Source organism: Melospiza melodia, chromosome 23 (genome assembly GCF_035770615.1).
Source record: "Melospiza melodia melodia isolate bMelMel2 chromosome 23, bMelMel2.pri, whole genome shotgun sequence".
In the NCBI taxonomy this organism is placed as follows: Eukaryota; Metazoa; Chordata; class Aves; order Passeriformes; family Passerellidae; genus Melospiza; species Melospiza melodia.
Genome location: NC_086216.1, coordinates 12229197 through 12247161, shown reverse-complemented (window position 1 = coordinate 12247161; position 17965 = coordinate 12229197). Strand labels below are relative to the sequence as shown.

Genomic DNA, 17965 nt, shown 5'->3' with positions numbered 1-17965 from the left:
GCACAGCTTTGTCCTTCCCACCTTCACAGGTGTCAGAGTGCACTGAAAGCTCTGCTGGGCCATGGCTGCTGCTGGAGTGAGGGAGGCAGAGCTGGAGCAGCCCCAGCAGCGTCAGCCTGCCCAAAGCGCTCTGAGTGAGTCCCAGCGCTGCACAGCAGAACTGGTGAAATTGCTAAATTCAGGATCTCCCTGTCCCTCTCTGGAGGTTGCCAGCCCTGCTGGGGAGGGGACGAGGGACTGCTGGCAGCAGCTGGAATGTGTCAAATACAGCAGCTCTGACAGGAGCGCTCCTGCTGACGCCAAGCCGTGAATCAGCCTCTCCTGGGGCACGAGAGCCTGCATTTGTTTGGCTCTGGGGAGCGGCACGGGAAGCGGAAGGGAAGTTTGGATGGAAAAAGCAGAGAGGGAGGGAGGAGACGAAGCAATTTGGGATGGGGGGGGTCACCTAAGTGGGATAAATAAAGGGGACAGGAGAAGGAACTGGATCTGGATGATCCTTGTGGGTTCCTTCCGACTTCCAACAGCCCTTGGATCTTCTTTCTGGAGGGAGAGGACATCACCCAGCCCGCGGATGTCCATTCACCAGTCAAGGGACATCACCCAGCCCTTGGATGTCCCTTCAGCATGGAGGGGACATCCCTGAGCCCTAGGACCTCCCTGGCCTCCCAACCACTGCAGACACCTTTGGTTTCCCCTCCCGGCTCAGAGCAGTCCTGCCTTCTCAACCTGATGAAAATACAGAATTTTTTCCCTTTTCCCAGGGCTCTGTGCCGACCCAGCTGTGCTCCCACTCCCGTGTCCTGTGTGGAATGTGGGTGTGCACGTGCCCGGCAGCTCCTCTCCCCTTCCCGAGCACAAAAGCAGCCTGAGGATTTTTAGGAATGCTGGATTTGACTAAAAATAGTCCAGACAGTGCAGCAAGGCCACGACAGAGCCTCCCAAGAGAGCTGGCTTTGTTCTGTGGTGGAGCCAAGGGTCACGGGGAGGGGAAAGCTCGACTGTTGATTAGAAATTATTGTTTGCAATTGCCGACCTGCCTGCTTTGCTGCCCTGGGCTCAGGCAGACGTGGCTTGTGCTGGGTCAGGATTTGTTACCCTGACTGAGGCCTTTCCTTCCCTGCTTCCCCGTGCCTAGGAAGGTGTGAGGAACTGCTTTTGACTGGCAGCAAGGCAATTACAGGGAGCTGCCATGTGCCTTCCTCCTGCCAGGGATCAGGAAGTGACATTTCCTTCCTCCCCAGGGCCAGGCTGTGTCCCCATCCCTGGGGCAGCACCAAGGGACCTCCCTCCCACAGCAGAGCCATGGGATCCCTGCAGGGCCTTTCCAGCTCCAGGGAGGAACAAAACCGGGATCAATCTTCTTTGAGAGGACTTCCAGCTCCCGGGGAACGGCAGGTTTGGCACCAAAGCAAAAATTCCGTGCAGGAATCGCCGTTTCATCCTGGGATGTTAAATCAAAGGGCAGCAAATCCACTAGTCACCACTAATTAATTTTGTTTTGAAATATTTACTCGGGCTGAAGTAGTAGCTGCTCTTAAGTCTTTAAAGGATTAGCTGCCTGCTACTCTCTCCTGCCTGCAACCATTTATTTAAGCTGCAAATCATGCTGTTAACCTGTCATGAGAGGTTTTAACCTTCCCTCTCTTGTCAGTGGGAGATGCCTGCTGCAGATGGCCCTGCTGATGTGACAGAAATTAAACATCCAGGCAGCTCCTCTGGGCCCTTTTCTCAGCTTCCTGGAGGAAAGGCAGGACAGAAAATGCATGTGGTGATGGTTGTGTGCATCACAGGGTGTTGGAAAGGCCGTGAGGAGTGTGGGGAACATCAGCTGGGTGAGGCAGGAGCATCAGTTCCTGAGCTCAAGGAAATGCCCTGCATCTAGAACAAATCCTCAGAGAAAACTGAGAACTCACCTCAGCAGGGATCATTTCTTACTCTCAGGCAAGTGTTCGGTGTAAAAGGGAAAGATCTCAGGTCCTTTAACATACAAATACTAATTGGCATCACCATACAGTTTTCTAGCAGTTTTCATTAATGTGCCAGCTCCTATAATCCTCATTTTCCTTGTCTTTCAACACCAACAGCCCACAGCACAGCATGACCTCTTCCCTGCTATTTTGGGTGGTTCTTTTCAGACAAATGCCTTATTTTCTCTGTATTTGATACTGAAGGTCAAGAGAATCCTCTCTGCCTTTTATTGCACAAGAACAGAGGAAGGATTGTAACAGGGCCAGTGCAAATGTGTGCCTAAAAATAAACCGGTGGATGGTCTCCAGCTTCAAACACAAAAAGAGCATTTGTGGAGGTCTCTCTTTGCCGGGCGATCGAGTTTCAGATCGCTGGGGAGACACTGCAGCTCACAAGCAGCTCGTGATGGTTTAATCCTCCCCGTGAAACAAAGGCAACTCTGACTGGGTCCTGCTCAGCTCCACCCTGAGCCCCTGGAGCTCCCTGTGCATGGATCATCCCTGGGGCAGGGACAGGGAACAGGGACAGGGACAGGTCTGGGGTGCTCTCTGGGCTGCTGCCCCCCACCCTGCCCGTGGGCTGGGGCTGCAGAGGGACAGGCAGGGCCCACAGCCCCTCTGCCACCTTTACCGTTAACAATTCGAGGGGCCAGAGCTTGCAGAACACTTCAGTGACGCTGCCTGGCACCAATTAGGAGGAGCAGAGGTGGCACTTTGGACAGGGAGGGGGTTAACCAGCTCCAGGGCAGTTTTGGGGAAGGAGTCCGAGTTCATTGCTCCAGGCTCTCTGTGGATTTCTGTCCTTTCATCTCCGATCCTTGGTTCCCATCAAAGGGGTTTAGTCCTTGCTCTGTGCCGTTCCTGTGGGGCTCTCAGGGCACGGCCTGTGCCCTCACCTGTGAGCAGGAGCACACAGCAGAGCTGTGCTGGGGCAGCTATAAATAGAGAGCCCGTGGCATCCCTGCTGCTATAATTGCCACTCTGCACTGCCGTGATGAGCCTTGCTCCAGCTGCCAGGGCAAGCAGGGACTGCAGGGAGCTCCACAGCCAGTCCCAGAGCTGCCAGGCCAAGCAGGGACTGCAGGGAGCCTCCAGAGCCAGTCCCAGAGCTGCCAGGCCAAGCAGGAGCTGCAGGGAGCTCCAGAGCCAGTCCCAGAGCTGCCAGGGCAAGCAGGGACTGCAGGAGCCTCCAGAGCCAGTCCCAGAGCTGCCAGGGCAGGCAGGGGCTGCAGGGAGCTCCAGAGCCAGTCCCAGAGCTGCCAGGGCAAGCAGGAGCTGCAGGGAGCTCCAGAGCCGTCCCAGAGCTGCCAGGGCAAGCAGGGACTGCAGGGAGGTCCAGAGCCAGTCCCAGAGCTGCCAGGGCAAGCAGGGACTGCAGGGAGCCTCCAGAGCCAGTCCCAGAGCTGCCAGGGCAGGCAGGGGCTGCAGGGAGCTCCAGAGCCAGTCCCAGAGCTGCCAGGCCAGGCAGGGACTGCAGGAGCCTCCACAGCCAGTCCCAGAGCTGCCAGGCCAGGCAGGAGCTGCAGGGAGCTCCACAGCCAGTCCCAGAGCTGCCAGGGCAGGCAGGAGCTGCAGGAGCCTCCAGAGCCAGTCCCAGAGCTGCCAGGCCAGGCAGGGGCTGCAGGGAGCTCCAGAGCCAGTCCCAGAGCTGCCAGGGCAAGCAGGAGCTGCAGGGAGCTCCAGAGCCGTCCCAGAGCTGCCAGGCCAAGCAGGGACTGCAGGGAGCCTCCAGAGCCATCCCAGAGCTGCCAGGGCAAGCAGGGACTGCAGGAGCCTCCAGAGCCAGTCCCAGAGCTGCCAGGGCAAGCAGGAGCTGCAGGAGCCTCCAGAGCCAGTCCCAGAGCTGCCAGGGCAAGCAGGAGCTGCAGGGAGCCTCCACAGCCAGTCCCAGAGCTGCCAGGGCAGGCAGGAGCTGCAGGGAGCTCCAGAGCCAGTCCCAGAGCTGCCAGGGCAAGCAGGAGCTGCAGGGAGCCTCCACAGCCAGTCCCAGAGCTGCCAGGCCAGGCAGGGGCTGCAGGAGCCTCCAGAGCCAGTCCCAGAGCTGCCAGGGCAGGCAGGAGCTGCAGGGAGCCTCCAGAGCCGTCCCAGAGCTGCCAGGGCAAGCAGGGACTGCAGGGAGCCTCCAGAGCCAGTCCCAGAGCTGCCAGGCCAGGCAGGGACTGCAGGGAGCCTCCACAGCCAGTCCCAGAGCTGCCAGGCCAGGCAGGAGCTGCAGGGAGCTCCACAGCCAGTCCCAGAGCTGCCAGGGCAAGCAGGGACTGCAGGAGCCTCCACAGCCAGTCCCAGAGCTGCCAGGGCAAGCAGGGACTGCAGGAGCCTCCAGAGCCGTCCCAGAGCTGCCGGCCCTGCCTGGAGCTCTGCTGTGGGCTCAGCTCTCCCTCTGCCTCCAGTTCTGCTTTTCCTCTGTGTGTGTGTGGCCACTCCTGGTGTGTGCCCAGTGGGGTTTGGGCAGCCCAGTTTCAGCAGCTGCTGGTCCCATCCATGCCCCAGCACCATCTGTTTATCTTGCCTTGTGCTGTGTCTGTGTCACTCCTGATGTCGCCGAGCGCTGTTGCTATGTGCTCACACGAGGGATTAAATGAGTCACAGGGTAAAAGTGACCCTTTTTCCTCCATCCCTGCTCTCTGAGGGATGATTTGCAGCGGGTGAAAGCAGGGACTGTGTCTGCTCTCACTTCTCTGCTGAGGGATGAGTAAGCAGCCACCAGGCGCTGCTGCCTGTGCTGTGCACAGGACCTCTTTTATTCTGTGCTATAAAATTCCTCTAATGGACTTCAAGATGATTTAGTGCACCACGTCCAGCTGATTTTGGAAGTAGCTTAAGTGGGAATGAGCTGCTCTGGTCCTGCCCATCCAGATCTGCCCACAGCAGCTGCTCTTTATTCCCAGAGCTTTGAGCAGCCCCACGTGAATGAGACACAAGGTGACAAATCCCAGCTTGGAGACCATCCCTGCAGATCCCTCAGGGCTGATCTGGTGGGGAGAACATCCAGTGGAACAGAACTGCAGGGTGAGCGTGCCCAGGAGAGCAAAACCACGGGGAGCCGTCAGCCCCTGGCTCCTGCTGTGCTCTGCTGCTGCCACATCACCTCTGAGCCAGATGTGGCTCCAGAGACCCAACATCTGGGCAAGGAGAGCCCTGCAGGAGAGCAGGGCAGGCAGGACAAACGCAGGCTGCTCTCCTGGCCCCTCCTGCTCCCTCTCCTCCCAGGATGGAAGGGCTCATCTCAGGAGCTGTGCTTTTGGGAAGCAGCCTGGGCATGAACTCGCAGAGGTGACTCAGCCCATCTCCTCCTCCTCCTCCTGTCAAACACGGGCACTGCCCTGACTCAGCAAGTGAAATCTCATTTCTTTGGTACAGCCCTGAGCTACCAGACACGGCAGCAGCAAGAAAATTGCCTTCTCCTGCAGAGCACAGGCTGTCCAGCTGAGTTAGCATCACTGGGAGAGCACTCTGGAGCACTCTGCCTGCCCTGGATTCCTGACAGCCTGGGATGAATGGCCCAGGGAGAAGCAGAGGGACCTGGGATGGGCTGTTTGTACTCTCCTGGTTGTTTGTAATGTCCTGGTTGTTTGTACTCTCCTGGTTGTCTGTATCTCCTGGTTGTTTGTAATGTCCTGGTTGTTTGTAATGTCCTGGTTGTTTGCACTCTCCTGGTTGTTTGCATCTTCTGGTTGTTTGTATCTCCTGGCTCCCACAACCTCCTCTCCCTTTCCAAACCATTTTGCAAGCCCAAAGCTGAAGGAAGGTCCCCTCTGTCCAAAAGCTGCCGCAGGGGAAAGCACCGTGAGGGGGCCCGGCAGTCCTGCTCAGCTCCTGGTTTATTCACCACACGGATTCAGGCGCTGCCGATGCTCCCCGCAGGGGCTCGGCCGCCTGGCTCGCTGGCTGGAGCCGCCGTAATTTGAGAACTTGGCCCGAGATGCTCGGACCGAAAGCTCTTTTTGCTACCGAGAGCACTTTGCACTAATTAAACTTCTTGAAAAATTCCTCTCCGTTTTGCAGGTGACAAACCGGGGGTTGGGCGCGGCTGGCAGAGCCCATCTGGGTTCTGAGAAATAAACACTTTTTTTCCTGAGAAAGAAACACGTTGTTTCTGCCTCGATTCCCACCTGGCATTGGGGGGAACAGCAAGTCACGGGTGTCCCCGAGATAATGAAACATTCCTGTGGGTGAGGAGTTCCCCAGCAGCTGGTGGAGGTGGCATTTCAACCAAGGGCTGCTCACATTCGCTTTCCTCACCTCACGAAGTGAAACCCAGGCTCTGCTCAGCTGCTCCCCTCAGTTGCCATTCCATATTCCACAGGGAGAAGCTAAAAAACCAAAAACCACTGTTGGTGAGTTGTTCATTTTTGGGGGATTATCTGGGGGAGTGTCCACTCACCTCCTAGGCCCCTGTTGAAATAGCAGGGGTTTCATTTTTGTTTTGTGTAATCCAGTGGAAGATATTCCTGTTATCCATATACAGGTTCTTCTTAATCGCTGGACTCCATCTGTGGGATTCACACAAATGTCATTAATCTAATGCAAGAGGAAATTTAGGAGGAAAAAGGACTGGAAAAGGCTGTACAGGGTTTGAGCCCATGGTTCTGGGGGGTCTAGCTGTGTCAAATTCAATTCTTGGAGCACTAAATCCAGCTTCATCCCCCTTCCCTGGTTTGTCCTTGGGATTATCAGGACCCTGAGGTCTTTATCTGTTGCATTTCCATCTGACTGATGTGTTTTCTCTGGCTGTACTTCCCTCTGCCACCTTTCACCCGGGGAGGGCAGGTTGGAAAACTGTAACACTCCGAAATTAAACAGACAGAGCTGTGTGTGTCTGTCCCTGATCTGAGCACAGGGGGACACCGAGCACGCACAAACTCCAGTCAACAGCAGAACTCTGCAGCCTCCATCAGCGTGACATCACCGAAATGTCCCTCCTGTCACCTCCCCACCCTGACAAACAAAGGCTTTTAAGGTTTAAAAGCTGCACTGAAGCCTGTGCCTGCATTTGGGATAAGGCCAGCTATTGAATAATGCCCAGGATCAATATCCACAACCAAGCACTGTGCCTCAGCCCTGCCCTCTATAGTTCCCCATTTGTCTCACTGGAAAAAACCTTTCAGAAGCTTAACCAGGAGAGTGTTGCAGTGAACGTGGGAAAAAAAAATAACGGGAGGATAAGCACAAATGCTCCAGAGGCCTTGTAGGGTCTCTGCTGTTAAAGTAAGCTCTGGGTTTTAATGGGATCGGATGAAACCCTCTTGGTGGGAGGGCGGGACAGCTGGTGAGCAAACACCCCCAGCACTCCTGCTGCCAAACGCTGCACGGACAGCAAGGACCCGAAAGATCAACAGAGAACTGCAGGTCTGGGTGAAACGGGGCCCAGCTGGGGAGCACTTTGCCATCGACCCCGCGCTGCACCTTGATCAAACAGCAGCAGGGCTGGGGGAGAGCCCAGCAATACCAATATCTCCTCAAGGACAGCCAGCACAAGGAGGAAGGGCAGGAATCAGCTCAGGGGCTCGGCCCTGGCTGCCCTCAACAGCCCTGAGCAAGGGAAGGAGCCACGGGCTGCTGTGCCTGAGAGCTGCACGTTCTGGGAAGGGCAGGACACACATCGGAGCGAGTTAACGCTGTCAGAGGCCATTGGGGATGTCAGATGTTGAGGCAGAGCCCAGAGCTGGGTACCGGAGCTGCAGATGTCAGCAGAGCCGGAGAACACCCAGCTCTGTGGGCTGGGAGGGGGATGTGTCACATTTGTGTCACATTTGTGCCACATTGGTGCCACGCTGGTCCCGGCCCCCACCAGAAAACTGGAAATCTCAGAAAAATGGTGCTTGCGGATGTGGCGGAGGTCCCTCATCTTGTAGGGGACTCAGCTTAGCCTCCTCTAGTACAACAGGGGAGGTTTAGGTTGGCCATCAGGAGGAATTTCTTCACAGAAAGGGTGATCAGACATTGGAATGGCCTGACCTTGGAGGTGTTTAAGGGATGACTGGATGTGGCACTCAGTGCTCAGGTCTGGTTGGGATGGTGATGATTGGGCACAGGCTGAGCTTGACCTCAGAGGTCTTTTCCCACTTCCCCACCTAAATGATTCTGTGAACTCTTTTGTTCCTCCCTAAACTCATTCTCCTATTGTAAAAGTTGGATTTTTCCTAAAAGATAATAATAAAAAAATAAAATCCAAAAAGAAACCACAGAGCAAAACCCCAAGAGGGCCAGGGCTGGGGGCACCAGGTGAGCATATTTTCCTAGGGGCTGGAGAGGGAGCCCCAGATGAGGGGCCCAAGGGACTTTGTTTGGGGATCTGGTCAATATCCGTCAATATCCATCAAGGGACTTTGTTTGGGGATCTGGTCAATATCCGTCAATATCCATCACGGGGCTTTGTTTGGGGATCTGGTCAATATCCGTCAATATCCATCAAGGGGTTTTGTTTGGGGATCTGGTCAATATCCGTCAATATCCATCACAGGGCTTTGTTTGGGGATCTGGTCAATATCCGTCAATATCCATCAAGGGGTTTTGTTTGGGGATCTGGTCAATATCCGTCAATATCCATCACAGGGCTTTGTTTGGGGATCTGGTCAATATCCGTCAATATCCATCAAGGGGTTTTGTTTGGGGATCTGGTCAATATCCGTCAATATCCATCACGGGGCTTTGTTTGGGGATCTGGTCAATATCCGTCAATATCCATCAAGGGGCTTTGTTTGGGGATCTGGTCAATATCCGTCAATATCCATCACGGGACTTTGTTTGGGAATCTGGTCAATATCCGTCAATATCCATCAAGGGGCTTTGTTTGGGAATCTGGTCAATATCCGTCAATATCCATCAAGGGGCTTTGTTTGGGGATCTGGTCAATATCCATCGTATACATCAATATCCATCAATGTCCATCAATATCTGCAGGGAGGTGTCAGAGATGGAGGAGGCTGTGCTCCCTGGGGCCCAGCAGTGGGACAAGAGGCAATGGGCAGAAACTGAGGCATGAAATGTTTTACCTGGACACAAGGAAGAACTTGGCTGTGCGGGTGCCCAAGCTCTGATTCCCAGAACTGGAATAACAGAGTTACACAATCGCTGATTTGGAAGGGACCCACTGATCCAACCTTCAGCCTTGCACAGCACATCCCAGCAATCCCACCACGATCCTGAGAGCCTTTTCCCATGCCTCCTGGAGCTCTGCCATCCCTGAGGCCATGACCATTCCCAGGGGAGCCTGTTCGGTGCCCCACTGCCCAGACAGGCTGTGGAATGTCCCTCACCAGCGATATTCCAAACCCGTCCGGACACAACCCTGCGCCATGCGCTCTGGGATGCCCCTTCCTGAGCAGGGAGGCTGGACCCGACACCCCACTGCAGTCCCTTTAAACCCGCCCCATCCCGTGACTCTGCAATTCGTGTCCTTCACGTATAAACCCTTCACACATCCCTGCAGCCGGAGCCTCCTCACCCTCAGGGAACACGCGGCTGTTTCCCCCTGCCGAGCACCGGGGCCGCTATGGCGGCCGAGCCCTGAGGCAGCGGGGCCGGGGCCGCGCCATCTTGTCGGGGGCGGAGGAAGAGCCCGTCCCGCCCCGTGCTCTGCCTGCCGGGGCCGCCCGGCCCCGCCGCACTCGCCGCGGAGACCGAGCGGAGCGGAGCCGCAGCCCCCAGCGCCATTGCCGCCCTCAGCCCGCCATGGCAGGTGAGCCCGTCCTCCCGCTGCCGCCCGGGGCGAGCAGCCCCGAGGGAGCGCCTCGCCGCCGCGCTCTCCCCGCCGCGTTCTCCCGTCATCGTTTTCCCTTCAGCGCTCTCCGCTCTGCGCTTTCCGCCCCTCGCCTCCCGCCCGCTGTCAGCTCCGTGCCATCCCCGCCGCTCGCCCCTCGCTGCCGCGGGCCGGAGGGTCGCGGCTCCCCGCAGCCCCCACCGCGTTCGCCGGCCGCGCTTCACCTCGGCCCGCCGCGCCGTCCGCACCTCTGCGCTCCTCCTCTCCCTTTCATTTCGCGTTTGCGGGTTAAGTAGATAAATAAATAAACCTTCCCCCGTGCTCCGCGCCGCCGTGTGCCGGCTCGGCAGCGTCTCCAGGGGATGGGGAAGGGGCGCGGGGGATGCTCGGGGTGGCACCTGCGGCGGGGTCACCTGCCCGGCCGGCAGCGCCGCTGGGCATCCATCCCGGGCTGGGCTCTTCTCTCTGTGCCGCTGAGGTCATTATATTTTTTTTTTAATTTTTTATTTCCCTTTAATCGGAGACAAAATGGGTGGCAGAGCCGTAAGCTTGCGGATGGGATGGAGAAATGCAGGTTAATTCTCCCCTGGTCCTGAAGGGGTGGCCTCGCTCTTCCTTGATCCTGTTCTCGTGATGCGCTTTAAACCTTTTTTTTTTTCTCTCTTTAAAAAAATTATTTATTTGCCTTTTTATTTTCCAGTGCACGTCGAAGCAGGAAATATTTAAATTTTATGGTTTTAACTTGCAAGCCCCGTTCGATACCGTGTGTGGTTTTCTTTTGTTTTAAGGTACATTTTGGGTAGGAAGAAGTGATGTAGGTAGTGCAGGAAAATGCCTGAACAAAGCTTGTTGCAAGCCGTTTAGGGTTGCTAGAATAAGGACTAACCACTATCATAAATTCCTGTTATTGGTGGCTCTTTCTTTTTTTCCCATAAAAGCTGGGAATGAGGCAGAGGCTTTTCCAGTTCTACTCCCATCCCTTCATTTTGGAGCCGTGGTTCTCATTTTGTGTGCAGGGAAGGCACTCTGGGGCTCTCGTGGCCAGGTGAGTGCGGGCTGGGCTGACCCCAAAGGCAGCACGGAGCCGGTGGAAGATTCTGGCAGGGGAGGAAATCCCCCGAGGTGTTTCAGACAAGGTAAAGACCTGGCCTGTTCGTTTTTTTCCGCCTTGTCGTTTCCCACACGCAGCTGACTCTCGGTGTGAGTTCAGTGCCAGGTGAACGCCAGGCTCTCCGTTCTGCTGATGAGCTTTAATTTTCAATGAAAACACCAAATGCTCTGTATTCATGGGGAACATAATCTGTCTGTGTGTCCTCACTGCAGTGTGGCACTGCCAGGCTTGAGCAGGCTTTAAATTACCAGTTTAGGCTTGAAAAAAAGAGCTGGTTTGGGTGGTGTTTTTCCTGGCAGGTGGAGTTTGATGCAGGCTCTGAAACGAAGTGGAGGAGCAGAACAAATGCTGGAGTGATGAGCAGCTGATGGGCTGCACGGTGCCAGAGCCAGGCTTAACTGCACACCTCCTCTGCCAGGTGATTTCAGCGTAGATAAAGGATTATTGCAGCAAGGAGCTCAGGTTGGCAAGCTGGAAAATAATCTTGAGATGTGTGGAACAATTGGATTAATTGAGGAGCTCCTGCACCCCTACTCCTAGCTCCCAGTCGTGATCCAGATACCTTGAAATTAGAGCAGTGTTAACACGGGGATGCACTGAAACAAATTCAACCTTGGGCTAGCAAGGAGGTTAAACAAGCCCTGAGATTTTTATCATGGATTTAAACAAGCCTTTTGGTTTAGTCAAGATGCAGAGAGGACCTGAAAATGTCGTGTCAGAGCCCTGGGGCCAGGAGGAGATCACTCAGGAGTGGCTGTGCTCCTGCTGAGGCTTAACAGGCCGCAATCAAATGGTTTAAAATCCATCCCAGGGCTGTGAGCCCTGCCCTGAGCCAGGCTTAGCTTAGCTGAACTCTCTGGAAGCATCACGCAGCTCTCAGCAGACGGAAGGAGCAGGATGGGATCAGCTTCTCAGAGCACGGGCCTGTTGCTTCTTCAGCATTTTCAGCACGGAAATAAATGGAAGGATTTGGGGGAGAAGCAGCTGCTCAGTCAGCGGCAGGATTTGGGTGTTTCCCTGGGTGACAGCTCCCGTCCCTCAGCCCCTGGCAGTGTCCCCTGGGTGCCCACAAAAGCCTTGTGTTCCTATGCCAGCCAGGTCTGGTTCAGGGAATTTTCGTGCTCTTTTCCCTCCCTGAGCCCAGGCAGACCTGGGTGCTGCGTGGGTGGATTTAAACCTTGCTAGTATGAGAATTTCTGTCTCAAGGTCGTCTAGCAGGGAGCTGAATTCCGGTGGAGAAGTAGAAATAATTTCTTTGTTGGTATTACTTGGTTGGAGACTTCTTCAGGGGAGGCTTGAGATAATGGCAGTGTTGGAGGAGTATTTCTTTGTGGACAGGAAACTTTGATTGGGAATTTCCCCCACTCTGTAAAAAACACTGCATTTGTATGCAGCTCCTATTCCAAATGCTTTTTTAAAAGTTAAATCAAATTTTTAATCTTCGATTCTGCCCGTGTGTTCTTGTTCTGCTGTAGCTGCTCCTGTCAATGTCTCCGTGTGAGCCTCTTAAGAAATCTCATGCTCCAGAAGTTTCTGTTTGGGCCATTTCTTCAACAGGTTTATTTTGCTTTCAAACACTTCTTTATGTGTTTATCCTTACAGGAGAAAATGCAGATGGCTGCACACAACCCTTCTACTTCCATTGGAGCTGATGGTTTATATGTTGCTGGAAAATCTATTTATATCAAGTGTTATTTATGAAGCCTCAGTGGTCATGACATGGCCTGACAACAGTTACCATGGGGGTTATTTTACTTAAAAGCTGCAGGAAGGCAATATTGACAGACAGGATGAGTAAGAGACGAGCATCCTGATGCAGGGAAGGCAGGAGCAAAATAAATCATTACAAATGAAAGTTCCTGCTGTGTTCTGCAGCCTTCCCGGGGGTGAAGCGTGTTCAGCTTCGTGGGGTGCAGGAAATATTTCTGTCACTGCCTGGGAGCGCATTGGCTTTATGGGCAAATGTTTTACTTGTTATGGGCTGTCTCAGGACAGGGTTTCTTTGACGGCAGGAGAGAAATCCGATGATATTTGGCTGTTTTCAGGTTGTGGGAAGGAAGTGTTTGCTGCCTGGATGTTTTTCTGCTGGAGATGAATCTACACGGGGATTTCTTGCCATGGTGATTTGGCCCGGAAAGGAGCAGAGCTACTTCCTTGGAAAGGCACTTGGGGTGTTGAGACATCGCTGGCGCTCGCTGGGGAAAGGGAGGAGGAGGGAGAGCTGGGCTTGGAGAGCTCCTGTTGTAATTTCATCCCTTCCACTCGTGTTCGTCTCAGGGATTGTGTTTTGGGGTCACCGGGAATTCCCGCGGCCCTGGGGTTTCTCCAGAGGCACCCGGAGCAGAGTTTGGGTTTTGTGTCCCCACTGTTGTCCCCAGTGAGTCACCCTGGGGGCTGTGACTCTTCCCTTGGCCCCGGGGCAGGGCTGGGCTTTGAGAGCTCCAGGCTGGCTTTGGGAAGGATGGATTGGCCCCAGGCTGGCTTTGGGAAGGATGGATTGGCCCCAGGCTCTTTGGGAAGGGTGGATTGGCCCCAGGCTGGCTTTGGGAAGGATAGAATTTGTCCCAGGCTCTTTGGGAAGGGTGGATTGAGCCCAGGCTGCCTTTGGGATGGGTGGATTGGCCCCAGGCTCTTTGGGAAGGATAGATTGGCTGTTCAGGAAGGATGGATTAACTCCAGGCTCTTTGGGAAGGATAGATTGGCTCTTTGGGAAGGATGGATTGGCCCCAGGCTCTTTGGGAAGGATGGATTAACTCCAGGCTCTTTGGGAAGGATGGATTGGCCCCAGGCTGGCTTTGGGAAGGATGGAATTTGTCCCAGGCTCTTTGGGAAGGATGGAATTTGCCCCAGGCTCTTTGGGAAGGATGGATTGGCCCCAGGCTCTTTGGGAAGGATGGATTTGCCCCAGGCTCTTTGGGAAGGATGGATTGGCCCCAGGCTCTTTGGGGAAGGATGGAATTTGTCCCAGGCTCTTTGGGAAGGATGGATTGGCCCCAGGCTCTTTGGGAAGGATGGAATTTGTCCCAGGCTCTTTGGGAAGCATGGAATGGCCCCCAAGCTGTGCCCAGGGGCTCTCAAAGCTCCAGGGTTGGGTGTCTCCCTCCTGCCATGAAATGCTCTGTGTTCCCATCCCGCAACTGTTTGATTGCTGGGGAGTAGAGGCAACTGTAAAATCAGTTTTTTAATGAGTTTATAATTAGAAATTCAATGATCTGATTGTCCCCATGTCTCAGTTCTCAGGCCAGAAGATGCAAGTGCTGGTTAAGGAGGGGACTGCACTTAACATCCAAGTGTCTGCCCTTACTTACTTCATTTTAATATTATTTTTAAATAGCATCTTCAAGTGAGAATAAACTTTATCCTGTTTCACTGAAAGGGAGTTTCCAGAGCTCCTTCTCAACACATTTGGGCAACCAGAATATTTAATTATTCCCCCAAAATATACATTACAAAGAAGTAATAAATCCATGTGTGTTTCTAAGAGTGTCCCAGGCACCTCGGGGGGATGGATTTTGGAGACTGATTCATCTCTGTCCTTAGAACCAGGAATGTTTTGGTGTTGGGCTTGTGTCAGCAAACAAGCTTTGTCTGATAGTTGTGTTTTTAGGGGCAGAGGAGTGCAGTTGTTGCGGTGGAGGAGCTGAGCTGTCCCACAGTACCTGGGAGCATCTGAGTTCCCCAAGCTCTGATAACAACATCTGACCCGCTTTCTGTGTGTTTGGGTTAAACAGCGTGTGCCCTTCCTGATCAAAGGGACTGTTTGCATTTGTCACCCACTCCGTGCTCGCTGTAGAGTAAAGCTGCTGGAAGAATGGCCTCAGATGAGCGCTGATGGATGATGCAGGGGGATTGACTCATTATTTGTTGGGAAATGTGAGTCACCGAACCGATTCGGAATTTGATTTTGAATGGCTCCATGTCCTTCAGTTCTTGTCTGAATTTATATTTAAATCAAACTGTTGCAGGGCTCCTTGGCTGAATGATTTTGGGAATGCAGGGTATTGGGAAGGAAAGTGGAAATCGATTTCGGGGGGGCTCTGAGATGCTCTGACATTCCTGGGCATTAACCCCGGGTGTGAACCGAGCACTTTGCGCTCTCAGTGGAGCGACACATTTTAATTGGCTTTACTCCTGTTTTGCATGGCCGTGAAACGGCAGCCCAGGGCAATAATGTCCATTTTAGCGCTTTGCTGGCTGTTACCCACTTGTGAGATTGTAAAAGTTAACAGAACAAAGTGCAGCTTTAATAGGAAGGCACCTTAAACACTAATGCACTCGGCAGTGTTTATGTGCTGGGGCGGTTCATGGGAATTATCCCGGGCTCCCTGTGGAAATCCATGGATCTGCAATGGCAAGGAAATGCTGGAAGCTTTGCCCACCGAGGCCAATTTGCTGATTGCCCTGTTTTCTAGCCCAGAACCCACCATCTGAAGGGTTTCCTTTTTTTGTGACCCGTTTCCACTTACCTGGAGTGGTTTGGATTCCAGCCTCAAGCTGAGCTCAGGTGCTGCTGTGTTGTGCCTTTACAGGGAATTGTGTGTAACTGTGCTTTTATTGTGTGTAACTGTGCTTTTACAGGGAGTTGTGTGTAACTGTGCTTTTATTGTGTGTAACTGTGCTTTTAGAGGGATTGTGTGTAACTGTGGAGTTGTGTGTAACTGTGCTTTTACAGGGAATTGTGTGTAACTGTGGAGTTGTGAGTAACTGTGCTTTTATTGTGTGTAACTGTGCTTTTACAGGGAGTTGTGTGTAACTGCTTTTATTGTGTGTAACTGTGCTTTTACAGGGAATTGTGTGTAACTGTAGAGTTGTGTGTAACTGTGCTTTCACAGGGAATTGTGTGTAACTGCTTTTATTGTGTGTAACTGTGCTTTTATAGGGAATTGTGTGTAACTGTGGAGTTGTGTGTAACTGTGCTTTCACAGGGAATTGTGTGTAACTGTGCTTTTTCAGGGAATTGTGAGTGAATGAATGTTCTCAGCAGCACCCAAGGTCACCGATGGGATCTCATGGAAAGGGCACACGTGATTCCCACGTCGTGACTTTCACTTTTTATTTAGGGGCTTGGGAGGGAAGTAAAACCCTGCACTGCAAAGTTAGCAGCCTTTCCTTTTGTCCGCTGGGTGAAACCGAGCTGTCTCTGAGCTAATGGCACTTGGTGGACTCTGCTCTGGGAAGGTTTGGATTTTTGTGGAGTTTTGGAGTTCCTGTGACAGGAAAAAACAAATTTTGCTCTGTTTATTACTTGTCCTTTTTGTGGAGAATCCTGTGTCCAGGCCCTCACCATACCCAGGCAAAGGAAACACATCCTTGGTTTTGCAGGCTCTAAAGCACCAGCTCTTCACAGCAGCTTTTTCTTCATTTTTTTGTGCAGAATGAATTTTTTTTCTGAAAAGTAACTTAAGTCTCCTTGATGCAAGCAGCATTTGTTTGGTCATATTTTAGCAGGTTGGGTTTTCGATAAAAGCTGACAGATCATGGTTTCCTGACGAGCGTTTTGTTGTGTTGAGGCCAAACCTAAGGAGTCATTTGGATTGAGACTGGCAAGAAAGAAATTGGAGCTGCAGCTCCCTGTTCATAGGCTCAGAGTGCAGGGAATAATTGCTGTGTTCTCACACTGCTCCGTGTCCTTTCATCTCTGGGAGCAATAACAATTAGCAGTCATTTGCTGATATTGGATGTGTTTGCATGGGTGCCGTTTAATTTGGTGTGTGTGGGATTTTGGGAGGTTGTGCTGAGCAGGGTCGTTATTACCAATATAATTTCACAGGGCTCTGGTCTGGTTTATTCAGCCTGTTGGACGCTTGTTATTTGTAATTATTTCAGCTCACTGAGAGATGCTTTTAAAGCTTAAAATAAAAAAAAATTTAAAAAAAAAAAAAAGAGAGAGAAAAAGGGGGGGAATGAGGGAGAGGATTTGGGTTTTTCAGTACCCAAGTGTTGGGGGTTTGTTGTAGTCCTGTCAGATGTTTTCCTTGTCCATCTGTCCTGTTGGCAAATAGCAGGGAAGGCCAAGGATGGAGGGCTGAGATCCTCCTGGGGCACCCACGGTCTGAAATCCCCTCCTGCAGCCGGGGAAGGGCTCCTGTAAACATCCCCTGCTAATGAGCTGCTCTGCTTTGGAGGGGATCAAACGCCGCTAATGCTGTTCGTGGAGACGCCTAATCAGGCACAACAGAACCCAGCCAAGCTGTCAATTAAAGCTCCTGTTAAATTGCTGGCTATAAACGAGCCCGAAGGCACAGAGCTGTCTGAGCTCCCCTCCTCGGCTGTGGGGCTTTGGTAAAGATTTTGTGATCAGTGCTAGCCCGGGTTTGGAGCTCGCTTAGGTACACTCCATCTGCATTGGTCTTTTCTCCTAATTATTCAAAGGGCAAAATGTGTGCTCGAGTGCTGTTCCTTCAGAGAGCAGCAGCTAAGGAGTCTTGCATTTATCTGATGCCAATTAAGTAAGAATAATTGAGATGATTTTGTTAAAAGCAGTGCTGAAACACATCTGCCAGAGAGCCCTGAAGATGAGGCAGCCATTAAGGCACGGTATTAAACCCACAGTATGTTGGTTAAAAAAGGATTGGTTTACTGGCAGAGATCACAAAGGTGAACTAGAGGTTTATTTTAATAAATTTTGCCAAAGAGCTTTTTTAAAAAAGTCCTCCCAAACCCAAGAAATTTTCCTTCAGTAACCTGTATCTGTTATAAATATTATTGTAAGCAGTGTGAGCTCTGAAAATCTTACAATTCTTTGTGCTTTTCCTGAGCAGCCAGCTGGGTGTTAAACTGCCTGTTCCATTTCTGTCCCTTCGCTTGGAGAAGCCACTTAACCTCCTTTACCAGTTCGGATGCTCACAGGGACATTTAATGCATTAATATCCGTTTAATGCATTAATATCTATTTAATGCCTTCTTAATTACCCTCTCACACAGGGAAATCTTCAAACTGAGGGACATCCCCACGTCTGCCTGGTGACCAGGTGGCACCTGGGTCCTGTCCCCTCCTGCTGCCCCGTGGATTCAGGGCTGCAATAAATGTGCCCCATGGATTCAGGGGTGTGCAATAAATGCACATTTCTGAGGGGGTTGGTGCAGGAGCTGCTCTCACCTGAGCCTGCCCCAAAGGGGAGTGACCCAGCAGGTCTGGCTGAGCCCAGAGCCACTGCCAGGCTTGTTGTGAAATTAATAAATTAG

The 17965-nt window shown here is 52.7% G+C and overlaps 1 protein-coding gene and 1 long non-coding RNA gene across 3 annotated transcripts in view; one reads left to right on the top strand and one right to left on the bottom strand.

The window, feature by feature from the left end:
- Window positions 1-4677: 4677 nt before the first annotated feature.
- LOC134428529 (uncharacterized) lies at window positions 4678-9511 on the bottom strand. Its single transcript, XR_010030403.1, has 3 exons — window positions 9415-9511; window positions 6352-6460; window positions 4678-6280 (listed from the first exon to the last, which is right to left on the bottom strand). It is a non-coding gene; the product is annotated as an uncharacterized LOC134428529 (long non-coding RNA).
- Window positions 9512-9544: 33 nt separating this feature from the next.
- SLC23A2 (solute carrier family 23 member 2) overlaps window positions 9545-17965 on the top strand; it is a 53163-nt gene continuing 44742 nt past the window's right edge. For both annotated transcript variants that reach the window (XR_010030416.1, XM_063175343.1), the window contains exon 1: window positions 9545-9648. The gene's annotated coding sequence lies outside the window, so the exon portion shown is untranslated. The remainder of the gene's footprint in view (window positions 9649-17965) is intronic.